This window comes from Chlorocebus sabaeus, chromosome 1 (assembly GCF_047675955.1).
Source record: "Chlorocebus sabaeus isolate Y175 chromosome 1, mChlSab1.0.hap1, whole genome shotgun sequence".
NCBI classification, from domain to species: Eukaryota; Metazoa; Chordata; class Mammalia; order Primates; family Cercopithecidae; genus Chlorocebus; species Chlorocebus sabaeus.
The window spans coordinates 70023216-70045454 of NC_132904.1; the positions used below are offsets into that span (position 1 = coordinate 70023216).

Here is a 22239-nt window from a genome sequence, read left to right on the forward strand (position 1 = left end):
GTGAGCCACAGCACCCAGCCACAATCAAGACTCTTTATTAGACAAGAAGTTCTTACTGCTCCTTCTCAGGACTAAGAGTTTACCTCTACCTGTCTATCAGCCACTTCTAAGCCAGGAGCATCCTTTACTGTGCAGCTCACCATCTGTGCTGGATGCTTCATTAAGTGTAAAGCTGATACTGTACTTTGTTAGAAGGCTAGTGCACAAATGTTACCTAGAGATGAATAAATCATTCCAGTTGTGTTGGGTTGCAATTGCAAGGACAGCATTTGTGGGTCTGAAAACAGATGGTCTTATAAGGATGGAGGATTTGGCTCTTATCTGAATTTCCTAAGGCAAGCAGGTTTGGATCAGCAGGAAGCCGGACGGGGAAGTGCCAGAGTAGAGCCAGTATCCAGTGATGAGGAAAGATGACAGAATTGCACATGCAGTTTCTTTCCATAATAAATGAATATATCAGAGGATGTAATTACCAAAATCCCAAGCTCTTATTTTTGTACCTACTCATCAACTTCTAAATCATTTTCTTTTTTGTACAACACTTTCTTATTTCAACACAAAGACGTGCTCAGAGAAATCACCTAGTAAAGCCCTGGCACAAAATAAGAACTTCAAGATTTACTGACTAAAACAAACTGAAAAAAACAAAGAAAAACAAATTAAACTGATTTGATAAAAGTAGAATAAATGCCTATGTTATTGTCAATAACAGTAGGTATGCATTAAACACGTTAATGTTTGAGGTCTAGGTATTTTACATACATTCTCTCATTCAATTCTCAAGGTAACCTTTATTTTATTATCTCCAGTTTATAGATAAGAAACTTAAAGTTTCAAAAAGTCAGGCCGGGCGCGGTGGCTCACGTCTGTAATCCCAGCACTCTGAGAGGCCGAGGCAGGTGGATCACGAGGTCAGGAGATCGAGACCATCTTGGCTAACACCGTGAAACCCCGTCTCTACTAAAAATACAAAAAATTAGCCGGCGAGGTGGCGGGCGCCTGTAGTCCCAGCTACTCAGGAGGCTGAGGCGGAAGAATGGCGTGAACCTAGGAGGCGGAGCTTGCAGTGAGCTGAGATCCGGCCACTGCACTCCAGCCTGGGCAACACAGTGAGACTCCATCTCCAAAAAACAAAAAAAACAAAAAAGGTCAGATACTCTGCCCAGAGTCAGACACTAAATTACCTAATGGAAGTCAGAACTAACCCCCACTCCCACCCCTACCAAGGGCTAAATGACTCCACAACTTTATGCATTTTGTCCACCTCCTGCCCAACCAATTGCCTTCTTACTATTCCACAAAATGCACCTGGCTCATTCCTACCTCTGGATCTTTCTACTTGCTGTTTCCTCTGCTGAACACTCTTCTATTATATTTTCTCATGGCTTACTACTTAAAATCATTCAGGACTCTGCTCAAATGCAATCTCTTCAGAGAGGCTTTTCTTGATCATCACCCCAACACATGGTGTTCCCTTATCTTGCTTTATTTTTTATTATGGCCCTTACATTATATTCTTTATTATCATATTTGTTTACTATCAGCTTCCCCCACTAGAATGAAAGACTTATGAGGGCAGGAACTTTGTCTTAGTTACAACTGTATCTCCAGCACTTTGAGCAGTGACCACTAGAGCAGGTGCTCATCAAATATTCATTGAATAAATAATTAAATTAGGCTGGGTACAGTGGCTCATGCCTGTAATCCTAGCACTTTGTGAGGACAAGGCAGGCGGATCACCTGAGGCCAGGAGTTCAACACCAGCCTGTCCAACATGCTGAACCCCCTCTCTACTAAAAATACGAAAAATGGCCGGGCGCAGTGGATCAAGCCTGTAATCCCAGCACTTTAGGAGGCCGAGACGGGTGGATCACAAGGTCAGGAGACTGAGACTATCCTGGCTAACCTGGTGAAACCCCGTCTCTACTAAAATATACAAAAAACTAGCCGGGCAAGGTGGTGGGCGCCTGTAGTCCCAGCTACTTGAGAGGCTGAGGCAGGAGAATGGTGTGAACCCGGGAGGCGGAGCTTGCAGTGAGCTGAGATCCGGCCACTGCACTCCAGCCTGGGCGACAGAGCGAGACTCCGTCACTAAATAAATAAATAAATAAATAAATAAATAAATAAATAAAAATAAAAATACGAAAATTAGCTGGGTGTAGTGGTGCATGCCTGTAGTCCCAGCTACCCGGGAGGCTGAGACAGGAGAAGCACTTGAACCTGGGAGATGGAGGTTGCAGTGAGCCAAGATCGCATCACTGCACTCCAGCCTGGGCGACAGAGTGAGACTCCATCTCAAATAAACAAACAAACACACAAATAAGTAAATAAATGTGCTCACAATCACAGAGCTCTATAATATTAGTGTAAAAAGGTAGTTGCTATATAATAGAAAGACCACAGGCTTTGAGATCAGGCAGACCTGCATTTAACTTTATCACTGATTATGATAGTGTAACTTTAGACAAGTCCCTAAACTTTTTTTTTTTTTTTGAGACAGAGTCTTGCTCTGTCACCCAGGCTGGAGTGCTGTGGCGCGATCTCCGCTCACTGCAAGCTACTCCTCCCGGGTTCACGCCATTCTCCTGCCTCAGCCTCCTGAGGAGCTGGGACTACAGACGCCTGCCACCACATCTGGCTAATTTTTGTATTTTTAGTAGAGACGGAGTTTCACGGCATTAGCCAAGATGGTCTCAATCTCCTGACCTCATGATCCACCCGCCTCACCCTCCCAAAGTGCTGGGATTACAGGCGTGAACCACTGTGCCTGGCTCCTAAACTTCTTTAATCTCCTCATCTGTAAAACAGGTATAAATATCTAAGTCCCACAGATTTGTTATGATGATTAAATGAGATAAATTTATGAAAATGCTTTGTGTAAGCTATAAAGTATTATAGAATGTTTATGATGTTTATGATGATGATGGGAGAAAGTTTAGAGACAATCTAGTTAAGCCCTTCACTTTAGAGATCACCCCAAGGCCCTAAAAGGTAAAGTGAACTATCCAATGTCCCACAGTGATTTAAAACCAAACCATAATTAGACTCTAGGACTCCAGGTAATCACACTAGGACATCTGGCATTACCCACCACAGATTACCTGATTTCTGGAACTCCACTCTCTCTAGGTTCTTCCTCTACCCCACCGGCTACTCCCTTGATCTTCTCAACTTCTCTATGTTAGAGTGTCTAGAGTTTAGCAGTCAGATCTCTTCTTTGCTCTAACTATACACATTTCCTAGGTGAGCACATCTACTCCATGGCTTTATATATGCTAATTACTCCCAAAATGTATTATCTCCAACTTGAACTTCTCTGAATTTCAGACTTGTATATCCAACAGCCTGACATCTTTTGGTTATCTAATAACCATTGTAAAAATGTACTATTTCCAAAACCAAATGTCTGACTCCTTCCTGCAAACCTGCTCCTCCCACTGCTTCCCATCTCTATAAGTGGCAATTCTAATCTTGTAGTTGCTCAAGGCAAAAACCTCCGAATCTTCTTTGACTACTTTCTTACTTTCATAATCCTTATCCAATCTATCAGCAAATTCTGTCAGCTCTACTTTCAAAACATACGCTGATTCTAACCATTTCTTACCATTACTACACTGACTCAAGCCTTCATTAATGCTTTTAACTATTGTAACAGCCCCTGCTTCTAGCCTTGCCATCTGCTTATCCTGCCTCTCTCTTCCCAGAAGCCAAAATGATCCTTTTAAATTCAGTTTGGAGCATGTAACTCCACTTTGTTCAAAACACTGCAATGAGTTATCATCTCAGAGTAAAATACAAGGTCATTACCATGACTTACCAGGTAATCTAGCTCCCTTTCACCTATCTAATCTTACCCCACAGCACTCTCCTCCTTGCTCCATACTACAGTAAAATTAAATTTCAGCATCAACATTTGTGTTGTTTAGACACCATTCTGAGGGGGCCAAAAGCACAGAAACCAAGAATATGTAAGCCTTGGATTGCTTAAGCTGAACAACAGGAAGATTCTCCTCTTCATGTTATTCTTTGAAAAACCAAGTACATTCTCACTTCAAGGACTTAGTACTCATAGTTCTCTCTGCCTAAAGCATTCTTCCTTCAAATTATCAATATGACTTGCTCCTTTATTTCATTAAGATCTCTACTCAAATTTCACCTCATCAGCAAGGCCTAAGTTAACTGATTGTATCTAAAATAGCTCCCTCCCTTTCAGTCATACCCTTTTCCCATACACTGCCTGTTTTTTTCTATTTACTAGGACACAACTGAAAGCAGGGACTTTATTTTATTCACTGCTGTATCCCCAGAGCTAAGATCATATTGTAAGTATAATCAATACCAGTAATCAATTTCAGCCATTAATTGTTCTTTTTCTTTCTTTTTTTTTTTTTTTTTTTTTGATGGAGTCTTGCTCTGTTGCCCAGGCTGGAGTGCAGTGGCACAATCTCAGCTCACTGTAACCTCTGCCTCAGGGGTTCAAGCAATTCTTCTGCCTCAGCCTGCCGATTAGCTGGGATTACAGGCACCCACCACCATGCCTGGCTAACTTTTCTATTTTCAGTAGGCACGGGGTTTCTCCATGTTGGCCAGGCTGGTCTCGAACTCCCAACCTCAGGTGATCCACCTGCTTTGGTCTCCCAAAGTGCTGGGATTACAGGTGTGAGCCACCACGCTCAGTCCATTAATTGTTCTTTAACTATATCTTAAGTGTTCAATCTGGTCTTCCCCTAAACAGACTGAATATTCTTTGAAAATGGCCATTTTCTAGATATCCTGAGTACTTTCAATTTAACCTGACAGAAGTAACCAATCCTGAGTACTTTCAATTTAACCTGATAGAAGTAACCAAAAGAAGGAAAAATGATAAGATTAAGCTATATTTATTTCCTCTGGGACTCTCTTATAATCAACTAACAAATCAGTATTAAGCACTTTTGGGTACAGAGTACCATTTTTTTTTTTTTTGAGACGGAGTCTCGCTCCGCCTCCCGGGTTCACGCCATTCTCCTGCCTCAGACTCCCAAGTAGCTGGGACTACAGGCACTTGCCACCACGCCCGGCTAACTTTTTGTATTTTTAGTAGAGACGACGCTTCACCGTGTTAGCCAGGATGGTCTCGATCTCCTGACCTCGTGATCCACCCGCCTCGGCCTCCCAAAGTGCTGCGACTACAGGCATGAGCCACCACATCCGGCCGAGTACCATCTTACTAAAGAAGGATATCACCAAGCTAGGTAGTAAAGCATAAAGCGATGCATAAAGTGGCTCATATTTATAATCTCAGTGCTTTGGGAGGCCAAGTCAGGAAGATCTGCTCAAGCCCAGGAGTTAGAGACTAGCCTGGGCAACATAGCAAGACTCTACCTCTACAAAAAATAAACAAAATTAGCTGGGTATGGTGGCACATGCCTGTAGTCCCAGACAGTTGGGAGGCTGAGGCAGGAGGATCACTTGAGCCCAGGAGTTTGAGGCTGCAGTGAGCTATGATCCCACCACTGCAATCCAGCCTGAGTGACAAAGCAAGATTCAGTCTCTTAAAAAAAAAAAAAAGGCCGGGCACGGTGGCTCAAGCCTGTAATCCCAGCACGTTGGGAGGCCGAGACGGGCGGATCATGAGGTCAGGAGCTCAAGACCATCCTGGCTAACACGGTGAAGCCCCGTCTCTACTAAAAAAATACAAAAAACTAACTGGGCATGGTGGCAGGCGCCTGTAGTCTCAGCTATTCGGGAGGCTGAGGCAGGAGAATGGCGTAAACCCGGGAGGCAGAGCTTGCAGTGAGCCGAGATCCAGCCACTGCACTCCAGCCTGGGTGACAGAGCAAGACTCCCTCTCAAAAAAAAAAAAAAAAAAAAAAAAAAAAACAGTAACAAGGTGAGCAATGAGCTAATGAAAGATGTTCAGCATCATTAGCCACCAGGGAAATGCACATCAAACCAAAATGAGATACCATTTCACACTGAGTAGGTTGGCTAAAGAAAAAAGACAAATAACAAGTGATTACAAGGATGTGGAGAAAATGGAACCTTCATACACTGTTGGTAGGAATGAATGTGAAGTGGTACAGCCACTGTGGAAAACAAGTCCTCAAAAGGGTTAAACATAGAGTTACCATATGCTCTAACAACTCTACTCCTAAATGTGCATCCAAGAGAAATAAGAAACCTATGTCCACATAAAACCTTATATGCTAATGTTCACAGCTACATTACAAATAATAGCTAAAAGTGGGAACCATCCAAATGTCCATCAACTGAAAAACGAATAAATAAAAGGTGGCATATCCATACAATGAAATATTTAGCAATAAAAAGGAATGAAGTACTGATACATGTAACAACATGAATGAACTTTGAAAATGTATATATTGATATATATATTTTTTGGAGACAGTCTCCCTCTGTCACCCAGGCTGCAGTGCAGTGGCACAATCTTGGCTCACTACAACCTCCACCTTTTGGGTTCAAGCGATACTCTTGCCTCAGCCTCCCGAGTAGCTGAGATTACAGACATGCACCACCACATCCAGCTAATTTTTTGCATTTTTAGTAGAGATGAGGTTTCACCATGTTGGCCAGGCTGGTCTCTAACTCCTGACCTCAAGAGATCCACCCATCTCGGCCTCCCAAAGTGCTGGGATTACAGGCATGAACCACCACATTTGGCCAAACCTTGAAAATATTACACTAAATGAAAAAAGCTAGCTATAAAGGCCACATGTTATATTATTCCATTTATATAAAATATCCTGAATAGGCTGGTGATTGCCTAGGGCTGGTGGAGAAGGGGACAACAGAGGGTGATTGCTAAAGGGTACAAGTTTCTAATAGGTAATGAAAATATTCTAAAACTGACTGTGGTAATGATTATACAACTCTCTATATACTAAAAACCACTCAACTATACAATTTAAATGAATGAATTATGTGGCATATGAATTATATCTCAGTAAAGCTCTTTAACTTTTAAAATGTAATCTTGGGCTTATTTTGAATTCAACTTAATATTTATTGAATACTATATACTCTTTTTTTTTTTGGAGATAGGGACTTGTGCTGTCACCCAGGCTGGAGTGCAGTGGTGCGATCACAGCTGTACTCAAACTCCTGGGCTCAAGTGGTCCACTTGCTCCAGCCTCCCAAAGTCTTGGGATTACAGGCGTAAGCCACAGCACCCAGCCAACATACTCTTTATTTTACCTAATATTCACGACAAAAAAATCCTATGAGATTAGGGTTATCAATTCACCCATTTTGCAGACAAAACACCTACATCTCACAGAAATTAAAAGATTTAAGGTTTTTTAGAAAGTTATCAGGGCCAAGAGTTGATTCTGCATTCACTATCTCAATCTAGGGCTCTTTCTTAGCTCTTCCCACTTCTTACTACTGAGCATACTTAAGACCTAGCTTATAGTTCTTATTTATAAAAGCTTCTATGGATTAATAAATCAAAGACTAAGATCATAAGAACACAGATTGACAACTACAGATTGAGAGAATGTTTGCCAAAGCTATATATCATAAGATCCCATATCCCTGCATTTAATTATTTGGTCAGCAGTAGTACTCTGTTACATGAAAAGAAGGGGCTAAGTCTGATTCCCAAGTTCACCTATGTGGGAGGCTGGGCAGGGAGAAAAAGTATGGAGTATTTCCCAGCAAATCAATCAAGAGCCATAAGCACTTTGGACTAATTTACAACTGACTAACCAATTTTGAAATAAGACAGCTTCTCAACAACACTACTGGAAAGCACCTATTAAAAAGCTAGCTGTTGGGCTGGGCACGGTGGCTCACACCTGTAATCCCAGCACTTTGGGAGGCTGAGGCAGGCAGATGACCTGAGGTCAGGAGTTCAAGACCAGCCTGACCAAAATGGTGAAGCCCTGTCTCTATCAAAAATACAAAATTGGTCGGGCACGGTGGCTCACGCCTGTAATCCCAGCACTTTGGGAGGCCAAGGCGGACGGATCACAAGGTCAGGAGATCGAGACCATGCTGGCTAACACAGTGAAATCCCATCTCTACTAAAAAATGCAAAACAAATTAGCCAGGCGTGGGGGCAGGCGCCTGTAGTCCCAGCTACTCGGGAGGCTGAGGCAGGAGAATTGCTTGAACCCGGGAGGTGGAGGTTGCCGTGAGCCGAGATCGTGCCACTGCACTCCAGCCTGGGCGACAGAGTGAGACTCTGTCTCAAAAAAAAAAAAAAAAAATACAAAATTAGCTCGGTGTGGTGGCACATGCCTGTAATTCCAGCTACTCAGGAGGCTGAGGCAGGAGAATCGCTTGAAACTGGGAGGTGGAGGTTGCAGTGAGACTAGATCGCGCCATTGCACTCTAGCCTGGGCAACAAGAACGAAACTCCATCTCAAAAAAAAAAAAAAAAAAAAAAAAAGCTAGGTGTGATGAAGATTATTTTTAGGGTAATGGAACTGTTCTATATCTTGACTGTGGTGTGGTGACAGTTACACAAAGTTGGTATGTGTTAAAATTAAAAGAATTTTATTACAAGTTTGATTTTACTGTTAACTTTAAAATAAAATTTAACAAAAACTGCATATGAAAAAATAACAACAAAACAATTACAATTTTAAAATGTGCAAAGAACTTGCATAGACATTTCTCCAAAGAAGATACACAAACGGGCTGCACACAGTGACTCATACCTGTAATCCTAGCACTGGGAGGCCAAGATGGGAAGATTGCTTGAGCCCAGAAGTTCAAAAAAAAAAGAAAGAAAGAAAGAAAACAAAAGGAAGAAGAAAGAAAAAGGAGGAGGAGTAGGCAGAGAAAAAGGGGTGGGGGGAAGAGGAGGATGAGGAAGAAGGAAGAGGAGAAAGGAGCAAGAGGAAAAAAGAAGAAATACAAACAGCTAACATGCGTTCTCAAAGATGCTCAATATCACTAACCATTAGAGAAATGCGATCCAAACCATAATATCACCTCATATCCATTATGATGGCAGGTATTAAAAAAAAAAAATCCAAGACAAAATAGAAAATAAGAAGTGTTGAGGATATGGGGAAACTAGAACCCTTGTGCACTGTTGGTGGGAACGTAAAATGGTGCTGCTGCTATTGAAAATAGTGTATCTGCTTGCAGGAAGTAACAAAAGAAAAAGAAAAGAAAATAGTATAAAGCTTCCTCCAAAAATTAAAAATAAGCCAGGTGTGCTAATGCACACCTGTAGTCCCAGCTACTTGGGATGTGGAGGCAGTAGGGTCGTTTGAGCCCAGGAGTTCAAGGATAAGAGTGTACTATTATTATGCCTGTGAATAACCACTGCACTTCAGCCTGGGCAACATAGTGAGACTCCATCTCTCAAAAAATAAAAATAGAATTATCATATCATCTGGCAATTCCATTTCTGGATATACATCCAAAAGAACTGAAAGCAGAATCTTGAAGAGATATTTGCGTATCTGTGTCAGTGCAGCATTATTCACAACAGCCAAGAGGTGAAAGCAAACCAAATGTCCATCACTGAATGAATGGGGGGGGGAAAAAGCGTGGTATATACATACAAAGGAATAGTATTTAGCCTTAAAGGAGAAGAAAATCCTGTCATATGCTACAGCATGGATGAACCTCGAAGACATTATACCCAGTGAAATAAGCCAGTCACAGAAAGACAAATATTGCACGATTCCACTTATATGAGGTATCTAAAGTAGTCAAACTCACAGAAACAAATAGTAAAATTGTGGTTGTCAGGAAATTGGAAGAAGGAGGAAGGGACAGTTGTTGTTCAATGGGTATAGAGTTTCAGTTTTGCAAGAAGAAAATGTAGAGATCTGTTATGCAACAATGTAAATTAATTAATACTACTAAACTATACACTTAAAAATGGTTAAGACAGTAAATTTTATGTTACGTTTTTCATCACAATTTATAAATAAGTAAGCAAGCAAGCTGGGTATACATGGTAGTATGAAATAGGAAGTAAGATAATAATAATAATAGCTAACATTTACTGAGTGCTTACTATAAGCAAGCACATTATTTTGCCCAACTGTGACTAAGGTGGGGACTATTATGACCTTTCTTTAAAAATGACAAGGCTTAGCCTAGAAAAGTCAAATCACTTGCGCAAGATCAAACAGCCAGGGGCTCCAAGACACTGTAATTCTTTTTTTTTTTTTTGAGACAGAGTCTCACTCTGTGGCCCAGGCTTGAGTGCAGTGGCGTGATCTCGGCTCACTGTAAACTCCACCTCCCAGGTTCACCCCATTCTCCTGCCTCAGCCTCCCAAGTAGCTGGGACTACAGGAGCCCACCACCACGCCCGGCTAATTTTTTGTATTTTTAGTAGAGACAGGGTTTCACCATGTTAGCCAGGATGGTCTCGATCTCCTGAACTCGTGATCCGCCTGCCTTGGTCTCCCAAAGTGCTGGGATTACAGGCATGAGCCACCACACCCGGCCAAGACAGTGTAATTCTTTAAGCTGCATATGTGACAACCAGTTATATCTACTCATTTTTTAAGACTCATAAAGATATAATACTTTCTTGAATCCCTCTCCCCACTCCCAGAACTGACCTAATCCTAGAGAGAACCCTAGATGTATTTCTTTTTTTAACTTGATTTTTTTTTTTTTTTTTTTTTTGTGAAAGGGTCTTGCTCTGTCACCTACACTGGAATGTAGTGGTACAATCGTGGCCCACTGCAGCTTTGACTTCCTGGGCTCAAGAGATCCTCCTGCTGAGTAGCTGGGACTACAGGTGTGCACCACTAAGGCCAGACAATTTTATTTTTTGTAAAGGTGGGGTCTCCCTATGTTGCCCTGGCTGAACTTGAACTCCTGGCCTCAAGTGGTCCTCCCTCCTTGGCCTCCCAAAGTGCTGGGATTATAGGAGTGAACCACCACACCTGGCTCCATAGACCTTTCTCTTTTTTTTGTGATGGAGTTTTGCTCTGTCGCCCAGGCTGGGGTGCAGTGGCACGATCCCGGCTCACTGCAACCTCCACCTCCCGAGTTCAAGCAATTCTCCTGCCTCAGCCTACCAAGTAGCTGGGATTACAGGCATGTGCCACCACGCCCAGCTAATTTTTGTATTTTTAGTAGAGATGAGTTTTCACCATGTTGGCCACACTGGTCTCGAACTCCTGACCTCAGGTGATCCACATGCCTCGGCCACCCAAAGTACTGGGATTACAGGCATGAGCCACTGTGTCCAGCCTCCATAGACATATTTCTATCACACTACCTACCACATTTAATTGTACTTGCTTATTTACATGTCTGTCTCTCCACTGATCGGCACCTCTAGATCTGAGCTTCCCATAGCCGTTAACCATTCATAGCTGTTTAAATTCAAATTTAAATTAATTAAAAGTAAAAAAAAAAATTAAAATTCAGTTCTTCAGTCTCACTATGCATATTTCAAGCACTCAAAATCCACGCATAGCTGGTGACTACTGTATCGGACAGCATGGATATAGAACATTTCCATCACTGCAGAAAGTTCTGCAGGACAGTGCTATGTCTAAATTCTGTGTGTTCCTGGAGGCACAAACAGTCTAACAGGCAGTCTGGCAGGAGCTACACCTAAGTCATTTTTGTATCCCAGCACCAACCTTTAGTAAACCTCCAGTAAGTGTTTCTTAGCAATGACATGGGTAACACAGAATTTGTTCTACCTTATTATCACATACCACCCATGATTTAAGTTCCATACATTCAATGGAACTTAAATGTCCCTTACAGGCTAGCATCAGTGTAATAACCCACCATCATCCCAACCTGTGGAAAGAGGCAGGAATCACAATAGGTAGAGCTAATCAGAAAGTCTTTGTCTAGTCCTTCACCCCAAACCAAAGTTCCACTACTTACTGTGAGACTTGATTAAGAAGAGGGTTTATTTCTTGCTTCAGGTTTGGCATAAAATTAAACTGCAGGTGTTTCTAAAAGGAATTTTTTTTCAAACACTGGAACAACCTCACAACTTGGCAGAAATAAAAATAAGAAGACTGGTTGAAATTTATCATACTTTTTATCATATCATTCATACTCTATGAATAAATATATATGAATGAACATATCCTCAGGATGCTCTTTATATTTAAAAAAAAATAGTCACTTGACACACATTTTCTGATGAACTATAATAAAGAGAGATAAATAGGGTTGGTAGACAGAAACTTAAATTGGAATAATAGAAAGTGGTAAGAGCTCTACAATAGAAAGAAATGCTAGGAACTATGAAGACCACAAACGAGGATCAGAACCCAGTAGTGAAATGGAATAGAAGGTGGGGAAACCACAAAGGAAGCTACTCAGAGATAAGCCTCAATTAAGTTTTAAAGGGTAATTAAGGCCGGGCTTGGTGGCTCATGCCTGTAATCCCAGCACTTTGGGAGGCCAAGGCAGGCAGACAGCTTGAGCCCAGGAGTTCAAGACCAGCCTGGGCAACACGCAAAACCCTGTTTCTACAAAAAATACAAAAATTAGCCAGGTGTGGTGGCAGGTGCCTGTAGTCCTAGCTACTCAGGAGGCTGAGGTGGGAAGATCACCTGAGACAGGGGGGTCGAGGATGCAGTGAGCTGTGATCGTATCACTGTACTCCAGCCTGGGTGACAGAGTCAGATCCTGTCTCAAAAATAAATAAATAAACAATAAGTAAATAAATAAATATTTTTTTAAAAGGAGGGTGGGAGGGGTGTACCAAATAGAGATAAATGTGATGGATGAAGATACAGAAATATGACCTGGACAACAGGTGCAAAGTAGTTCAATTTGGCTGGAACAACATATGAAAAATAAAGGAGAATTTAGCTGGGCGCGATGGTTCACGCCTGTAATCCCAGCACTTTGGGAGGCTGAGGTGGGCAGATCACAAGGTCAGGAAATCGAGACCATCCTGGCTAACACCGTGAAACCTGTCTCTACTAAAAATACAAAAACAAAATTAGCTGGGCGTGGTGGTGGGCGCCTGCAGTCCCAGTTACTTGGGAGGCTGAGGTAGGAGAATGGTGTGAACCCAGGAGGCAGAGCTTGCAGTGAGCTGAGATTGCGCCACTGCACTCCAGTCTGGGCAACAGAGTAAGACTCCATCTCAAAAAAAAAAAAAATGGAGAATTTGAAGCTAATGAGGCAAGCAGAGGCCAAACCATGAAAGAGCCTGCAAGCTAAGTTAAGGGGTTTGAATTTTATCCTCCAAGTTACAAAAAAAACCCTGGAAGATTTTAAAGCAGAGAAGAGTGCAATCTGTATTCAACAAAGCTCAGGGAGAAGCAGGAGGGAGGACTGATTTGGTGGTGGTGAGACAGCAGGTAGGGAGACCAGTCAGGAAGTTGTTGCAAAAAGTAATGAGACAGGAACTATCTGATACAAATAGTTTTAAACATACCCTATCTTAAATGGGTCTCTCTCCATTAGTCTATGCCTCTCAAAGCTGGAGCACCATGATTCAGTTATATAGCACAATTACAAAAACAACAGTTAATTCTATAAACTAAAAATTTAACTGCACTCCTTTATTCAATTGCCATTCCAGATTTCGAACTAAAACTGCTCATTCTTCTCTTTCCCACTGCACATAATTTTGGAAAAACATTTCAGCCAGACGATCACATCTGTGCAGTGTGCCACAAGTGTAAACAATTTAACAGGAGTTTAATGAAACATTTCCTATTCAATTGGAGAAAAAGATTAGAAAATTCTAACATGGCAACATCAGGTTGCAAACTGACATTTTTTAATTAGCTTTTTTAAAAAATATGAACATGCCAATTTTAAATCCCATCTGGTTGCATGTTGCAGCTGCCCTGAATGAATTTCCAGTTATTATGCACTTGGCTAAAGCATTCAGAACTGCCATGTGCTATCAGCAGCAGCAGCTACAGTGCAGTACTTAGGAAGTACTTAAATACCCATGCTGGTACAAAAGGATTTCTTAGTCTGTCCTGGAGAGAAAGGAATATATGGGGAAGAGGAAGGAACTATATCACATTTTTAAGAAAATATATTTCAGTTTTGCCTCCTCTCCTCCTCAAAAGCAATGGACTTTCTTATCTTTGACCTCACAGAGCCTTAGCCTACAGAGTTTTACCTACTCTTCTGCCTTGTATAAACAAAATTCTAAGAACCAAGGATTCTGAATTGGACTAAAACTGGGTTCAATTCCAACTCTACCTCTCTTACAAACTGTGAACTTGGGCACATTTCTTAATCTTCCTTAGACTCTATTTCCTCATGTGTAAATGATAATGCCTAACCTTGAAGAGCTGTGGTAAAGATGAAAGAAAATGTATATATAAAATACCTATACAATGTCTGGCTCATATGGGCATTCATTCAATACATGGTAACATTTAACACTCTCCTTTGTATTCCACTATAATTTGTACTTTACAGTAATTAAGCACCTTCTTTAAAAGTTTAAGAATTAAATGAATTAATTTAGGTAAAGGCTTCATAACAGTGCCCGGCACACAGTAGGCAAGCATTAAGTATCAGTTGCAGTTGTTGCTACTATTACATACCAATATCATAGTATGTTTCATAGTGAACTGCAATTTCTTTATTAGTTGTTTACCTTCCTATCTAGTACTTAGCATAAAATCCAGCACGAAAGAGGTACTCAATTAACATCTGTTAACCAGTTGAATAAATAATGGATGAGGCCAGGCATGGTGGCTCATGCCTGTTATCCCAACACTTTGGGAGGCCAAGGTTGGTGGATCACGTGAGGTCAGAAGTTCAAGGCCAGCCTGGCCAACATGGTGAAACCCCATCTCTACTAAAAATACAAAACTTAGCCTGGTGTCGTGGCACACAACTATAATCCCAGCTAGTCGGGAGACCGAGGCAGGAGAATCACTACAACCCAGGAGGCAGAGGTTGCAGTGAGCCAAGATAGCACCACTGTCTTCCAGCCTGGGTGACAGAGTGAGATTCCGTCTCAAAAAAATAAACAAATAAATAAATAAATAAATAATGGATGAATGACTGAAGGAATGAACTGAATTTATCATACAATTTTGCAAAGTAGCCATTCAATATTGTTTTAGAAATTAATTAATCCTATCAAGCCCATATGATAAGAAAGGGAGTTATTATTATGGCCCTTTTTACAGATAGTAAACAGAGGCCCAGAGAGATCAAAGGTTAAGGTCACCCAGGTAGAGTAGAATCCCTTTGGTCTCTCAGAAACTAACTCTAGATTTTTTTTCAACGAGACCTTAATCTCTCTCCATATTTTAAATATTACCTACGGGATCGGTCAAGTTTTTTAAGTCTCTACGGTTTCAAAGTCAGAAGATGCTACCAATAAATGATGGAAGGGTGAAGATGGAACATGACCAAATGAGAAGTTCAGTATCTCCTCTTTGGGAGAAAAGGAATAAAGACCTGATTTCATCTGGCCTGAGCACAGAGAAAGCAATTAAGTATGACTAATAAGAGGATAAAGCCCTCACTATAAACAAATGAGGATGGAGGACAATGAGAGGGTCAAATATGAAAGGCAGTATGGGGAGTTAGAGCCACTCATCTACTCCTGTAAAGAGCATGACTACTCACAGTCTTTCTGGGGGGTAGTCATTCTTTCATTTAACAAATGCTTAGTCCCTGCAATGAACTAGGATAATAACAGTGTATATCAAGAGCCTTAAAAAAATAACACCTGGATGGGCGCAGTAGCTCATGTATGTAATCCTAGCACTTTGGGAGGCCAAGGCAGGCAAATGGATTGATCCCAGGAGTTCAAGACCAGCTGGGCAACATGGTGAAACCCCCCCTCTGCAAAAAATTAAAAAATTAGCCAGGTGTGGTGGCATGCACCTGTAGTCCCAGCTATTCAAGAGGCTGAGGTGGGAGTTTGAGCCCAGGAGGCGGAGGTTGCAGTGAGCTAAGATTGTGCCACTGCACTCCAGCCACTGCAGTCCAGCCTGTGTGAAAGAGCCAGACCCTATCTAAAAAAAATAAAAATAGTAATTCCAGCTACTCGGGAGGCTGAGGCAGGAGAATGGCGTGAACCTGGGAGGCGGAGCTTGCAGTGAGCTGTGATCCGGCCACTGCACTCCAGCCTGGGCGACAGAGCAAGACTCCGTCTCAAAAATAAATAAATAAATATAAATAAAAAATAAATAAAAATAAAAATAAATATACCTTCACTCCAGTTACCCTATTCCTATTTATCCTAGGAAAACTATAAAAAAAATAAAGACTGAGGCCAGGCGCAGTGGCTCACACCTGTAATCCCAGCACTTTGGGAGGCCAAGGTGGGAGGATCGCTTGAGCCAGGAGTTCGAGACCAGCCTGGGCAACATAGGGAGACCCCATCTCTACAAAAATAAAAATTTTTAATAAGGTGGGTGTGGGGTGCACGCCTATAGTGCCAGCTACTTGGGAGGCTAAGGTAGAAAATCACTTGAGCCCAGGAGTTTGAGGCTGCAGTGAGCTGTGATCACACCACTGCACTCCAGCCTAGGTGACAGACCCAGACTCTGTCTCAAAAATAAAAGGAAAATGCTTATGATATAATGTTAAATTAAAAAGCACTCCAAAAGACTACCTATAGTATGATCTTAATTATATAAAATAATTAGAAAATAATTTTTCAAAAAACCCTAAATGGTGAGTTTTAAAAGTAATCTCTGCTTGGCAGAATACAGAGCGATATTATTTGCCAAGTTGTTTTTTTTTTTTTTTTTTTTTTTTTTTTTTTTTTTTTTTTTTTGAGACAGAGTCTCGCTCTGTCGCCCAGGCTGGAGTACAGTGGCCGGATCTCAGCTCACTGCAAGCTCCGCCTCCCGGGTTCACGCCATTCTCCTGCCTCAGCCTCCCGAGTAGCTGGGACTACAGGCGCCCGCCACCTCGCCTGGCTAGTTTTTTCTATTTTTTAGTAGAGACGGGGTTTCACCGTCTTAGCCAGGATGGTCTCAACCTCCTGACCTTGTGATCCGCCCATCTCGGCCTCCCAAAGTGCTGGGATTACAGGCTTGAGCCACCGCGCCCGGCCATTTGCCAAGTTTTCTAGTTTTTCCATAACAGGCATTTTTCCAAAAAACAAGGTGAAGGAGACTTTAGGACAAAAAGTAAATATATAAAATGCCATCAGGATTAATTAAGATCATTAGAATCTCTGCTAGGTGAGAAATATATTAGAGGCATATTATTTTTACACAAAAAGATTATGTTAATCCTACTGAGAACTGACACAAATGCAAGGGTGAAATACAATGGGAGAGCAATAAAGAGAAAATTCCATCGGATTCCCAGGAGGTCGCTTTCATTTCAGAATGTCTGTCATCAGCAAAGTCAAGTTCAATGAGTAAAGAGAGAAATGAAACTTGATGGGTGAAGAAGATGGCAAGCTAAGACCCACTGCTAAAATCCATAAGTTCCTTAAGATCATGGAACCTGTCAATTACCATACAGTGTGACAAAGGCCATGGAAGGAAGGCAGCAGCAGGAATGTGGCAAAGTCAAGAGAAGGGCAGGGTAGCCTTTGTTGAAGATGACTAATTTAAAAGAGAAAGACATTAGCCTAGAGGAAAAGGGTATTCTAGGAAAAAGGGAGAGACTAGAGAATAGAAACAGCTTAGCATGCCTTGGGAAATGACATTTATTTCAGTGTTACTAGAGTCCAAAGTGCAAGGCAGGCTATGGTGAAAAATGTAGTTGCAAAAGTCATCAGGGGCCTGTCTCAGACGACCTGAATATCTGGTCTATGATTAAGCCAAGCAGCTATACATGAGTCAGTCAACAAGGGTACCATTCCAGTAGAAGAGAGTTAGGCAGCATTATACTAAAGATAAGTGATGGGCAGTTAAAGCAGAAGAGGAACACCCAGTCCAGCCTGGGGGCTCATGAAAGGCCTCTGAGAGAAAGTGACAAAGTAAGGCACAAAGGAAAAATGGGGCTAAGGTCCCAGCACTTCGGGAGGCTGAGGCGGGTGGATCTCTTGAGGTCAGGAGTTCGAGACCAGACTGGCCAACATGTCAAAACCCCAGCTCTACTAAAAATACAAAACAAATTAACTGGGCGTGGTGGTGGGCACCTGTAATCCCAGCTACTTGGATGGTTGAGGCAAGAGAATTGCTTGAATCCGGGAGGCAAAGGTTGCAACGAGCCAAGATCACACCACTGCACTCTAGCCTGGGCGACAGAGCAAGACCCCATCTCAAAAAAAAAAAAAATGGGGCTAAGGGCTGCAACATCCAAAGTGATGACACACAGTTGATACCTGGCCTAATCATAAACTCAGCAAACCAGGGAACTAGTCCCTGGCAAGGCTTCCAAAGAGGGAACCATTCTCATCACCAGAATGTAACCTCCAAGGACCTTGTTAGTCTTGTTCACTGCCAGGCTTCTAATACTAAAAATAGTGGGCATAAAGAAGCTGCTCTATAAATATTTGTGGGAAAAAAAAGAAAAAGAGAAAGGAAGGCTTGCTATTATATTAAAAAGCAATGGGTCTGGTAAGCTTCAACCCACTGTCATGTTAAAGAAAAAACAACAACAAAAAAAGCAATGGGGCTGGGTATAGTGGCTCACATTGTAAACCCAGCACTTTGGGAAGCAGAGGCAGGAGGATCACTTGGGGCCAAGAGTTCAAGACCAGCCTGCACAACATAGCAAAACCCTGTTTCTACAAAAAACAAATTTTTTTAATTAGCCAAGTGTGGTGATACACGCCTGTAGTCCTAGCTGGTTGGGAGGCTGAGGCAAGAGGATGGCTTGTGTCTAAGAGTTCAAGGTTGCAAGAAGCTATCATCGTGCCACTGCAGTCCCTTCTGGATGACAAAGTGAGAACTCTGGCTTTAAAAAAAAAAAAAAAAACAGTGAGAACCCATTCCCTCCACCCCACCACTACCAAATTAATAATAATAATAATTTAAATAATTAAATAAAATAAAAAGACAAATCCTATATGATTCTACTTATATGAGGCACTCAGAGTCATCAAAATCATAGAGACAGAAGACTGAATGGTGATTGTCAGGGGCGGGGGTAGGAAGAATGGAGCAATAGGGAGTTCCTGTTTAATGGGTAGACAAATTTCAGATCTGTAAGATAAAGAGTTTTAGAGATAGTTGACAGTGATGGTCACACAACATTACGAATGTATTTAATACACTAAACTATACACTTTCTTTTTTTTTTTTTTTTTTTTTGAGACGGAGTCTCACTCTGTCGCCCAGGCCGGCGTGATCTCGGCTCACTGCAACCTCCGCCTCGCAGGTTCAAGCAATTCAGCCTCCTGAGTAGCTGGGATTACAAGCGCCCAACACCATGGCCGGCTAATTTTTGTATTTTTAGTAGAGATAGGGTTTCACCATCTTGGCCAGGCTGGTCTTGAACTCCTGACCTCGTGATCCACTCACCTCGGCCTTCCAAAGTGCTGGGATTACAGGCGTGAGCCACCGTGCCTGGCCACTAAACTATACACTTTCAAAAAATCGAGATGATAAATTTTGCATGTATTTTACTGCAATTAAAAAAAAATTGGGGGCCAGGTGCAGTGGCTCATGTTGGTAATCCCAGCATTTTGGAAGGCCAAGGCAGGCGGATCACATAAGGCTAGGAGTTCGAGGACAGCCTGGCCAACATGGCAAAACCCTGCCTCTACTACAAAAAAAAATACAAAAATTAGCCAGGTAGGGTGGCACACACCTGTAATCTTAGCTACTTGGGTGGCTGAGGCACAAGAATCGCCTGAACTCAGGAGGCAGAGGTTGCAGTGAGCCAAGATCACACCACTGCACTCCAGCCTGGGCAACAGAGCAACACCCTGTCTCAAAAAAAAAAAGAAGAAAAAAAGCAATGGGAAATTCACAACCACCAAAAGGTGAAAGCAACTTAAGTGTCTGTTGATGGATGAATGGATCAAAAAACTGTGGCATATACATATATGGAGTATTATTCAGACTTAAAAAAGAAGGAAATTCTGACATATACTAAAACATGATGAACCCTGAAGACATTATGCTAAGTGAATTAAACCAGTAATAAAGGACAAACACTATTATTCTACTCATATGAGATACATAGAATAATGCAATTCTTGGACACATAGTTGAATGGTGGTTGCCAGGAGCTGGGGTAGGGAAGAAATGGGAGTTACTGTTTAAGACGATAGTGTCCCCACTCCTGGCTAAATTTTTTTTTTATTTTCAGCAGAGATGGGATCTTACTATGTTAACTAGACTGGTCTTGAACTCCTGAGCTCAAGCGATCCTCCTGCCTCGGCCTCCCAAAGTGCTGGGATTACAGGCATGAGCCACTATGCCTGGCCAAAATTAAGTTATTAATTTAAAAATCCTGTATTCATTAATTGGAAAATGTAATATTGTGAAGATGCCACTTCCAAAGCAATCTATAGATTTTATCAAAAGTCCAAAAACCTTTTTTTGTAGAACTGGAAGAGCCAGTCCTCAAATTCATATGGAATTGCAAGAGGATACAAATAGCAAAAACAATCTTGAAAAAGATCAACGAAGTTGGAAGACTCACACTTAACAATTTCAAAATTCACTACAAAACTATGGTAATCAGTACAGCGTGATACTCGCATAAGGACAGGTATGTAGACCAATGGAACAGAATCACAAGTCTAGAAATAAATCCATACATCTCTGGCCAATTAATTTTCAACCAACATGCCAAGACTAATCACTAATCAATGAGAAAAGAAAAGTCTCTTCAACAAATGGTGCTGGGACAACTGAGTATCTATAGGCAGAAGAATGAAGCTGGACCCCTACCTCAAAAACCACATATAAAACTTAATTCAAAATTAAAGACCTAAATTTAAGGGATACAACCATGATAAATCTTCATGACCTTGGATTTGGCAATGTATTCTGAGCTATGACAACAAACTAAGCAACCAAAGAAAAAATAAACTGGACTTCATCAAAATTTAAAACTTTTGTGCATCAAAGGATATTATCAAAAAAGTGAAGAGGCCAAATGTGATAGCTTACACCTGCAATCCCAGCACTTCAGAAGGGCCAAGGTGGGAATTCAGCATCAGCTTGGGCAAACAGCAAGACACTGCCTCTACAAAAAACGTAAAACAGAAAAATTACCCAAGCATGGTGGTGCACATCTGTAGTCCTAGCTACTTAGGAGTCTGAGGCTGGAGGATCACTTGAGCCCAGGAGTTAAAGGCTGCAGTGAACTATGATCATGCCACTGTACTCCAACCTGGGCAACAGAGCAAAACCCTGTCTCTAAAAAATAAAAAAAAAAAATTTAAAAAGTGGAAAGAAAACCTACTGAATAAGAAAAAATATTTGGAAATCATATATTTGATAAAGGTCTGGAATCCAAACTGTAAAAGAAACTTTTATAATTCAACAACAAAAAGGCAAAAAAAAAAAAAAAAAAGTTTTTTTAATGGGCAAAGGACATGAATAGGTATTTTTCCACAGATATACAAATGGCCAACAAGTACATGAAAAGATGCTTAACATCATTTATTAATCATTAGGGAAATACAAATCAAAACCATATGATATGCCATACTCATTATAACAGCTATTTATTTTTTTAAAATGAAGAAGGAAATAACAAGTATGAGCAATAATGTTAAAAAATCTGAACCCTCAAATATTGTTGGTGGGAACGTTAAAATGGTGCAGCCATTATGGAAAGGTCTGGCAGCTCCTCAGCAAGTTAAACATAGAATTACCATACGACCCAGCAATTCCATTCCTAGGTATACACTGAACTAAAACAGGTACTAAAACAAATACATCTACCCACATGTTTATAGCAGCACTCTTCACAATAGCAAAAGACAGAAACAACTCAAATGTCCATCAGTGGACAAACTGTAGCATATCCATACAATGTAATATTACTCAGCCATAAAAAGCTTTAAAAAGTAATGAAGTACTGGCCAGGCGCAGTGCTTATGCCTGTCATCCCAGCACTTTGGGAGGCCAAGGCAGGTGGATCACCTGAGGTCAGGAGTTCAAGATCAACCTGGCCAACATGATGAAACCCCGTCTCTACTAAAAATACAAAAATTAGCCGGGCATGGTGGCAGTCACCTGTAATCCCAGTTACCAGGGAGGCTGAGGCAGCAGAATCGCTTGAACCCAGGAGCCGGAGGTTGCAGTGAGCCGAGATCATACCATTGCACTCCAGCCTGAGCGACAAGAGTGAAACTCCGTCTCAAAAAAAAAAAAGTAACGAAGTACTGATACATGCTACAACATGAACATCAAAAACATTATTCTGAGTGAAAGAAGCCAGACGCAAAAGGACACACACTATATGA

The 22239-nt window shown here is 41.4% G+C and overlaps 1 protein-coding gene across 3 annotated transcripts in view; it reads right to left on the reverse strand.

The window, feature by feature from the left end:
* The window catches only part of FAM168A (family with sequence similarity 168 member A), a 196155-nt gene that overhangs the window by 134907 nt on the left and 39009 nt on the right, over nucleotides 1-22239 (reverse strand). Inside the window, exon 2 of one of the 3 annotated variants that reach the window (XM_038005487.2) lies at nucleotides 20936-21011. The exons of the other annotated variants lie outside the window; for them this stretch is intronic. The gene's annotated coding sequence lies outside the window, so the exon portion shown is untranslated. The remainder of the gene's footprint in view (nucleotides 1-20935; nucleotides 21012-22239) is intronic. 3 annotated transcript variants of the gene reach the window in all.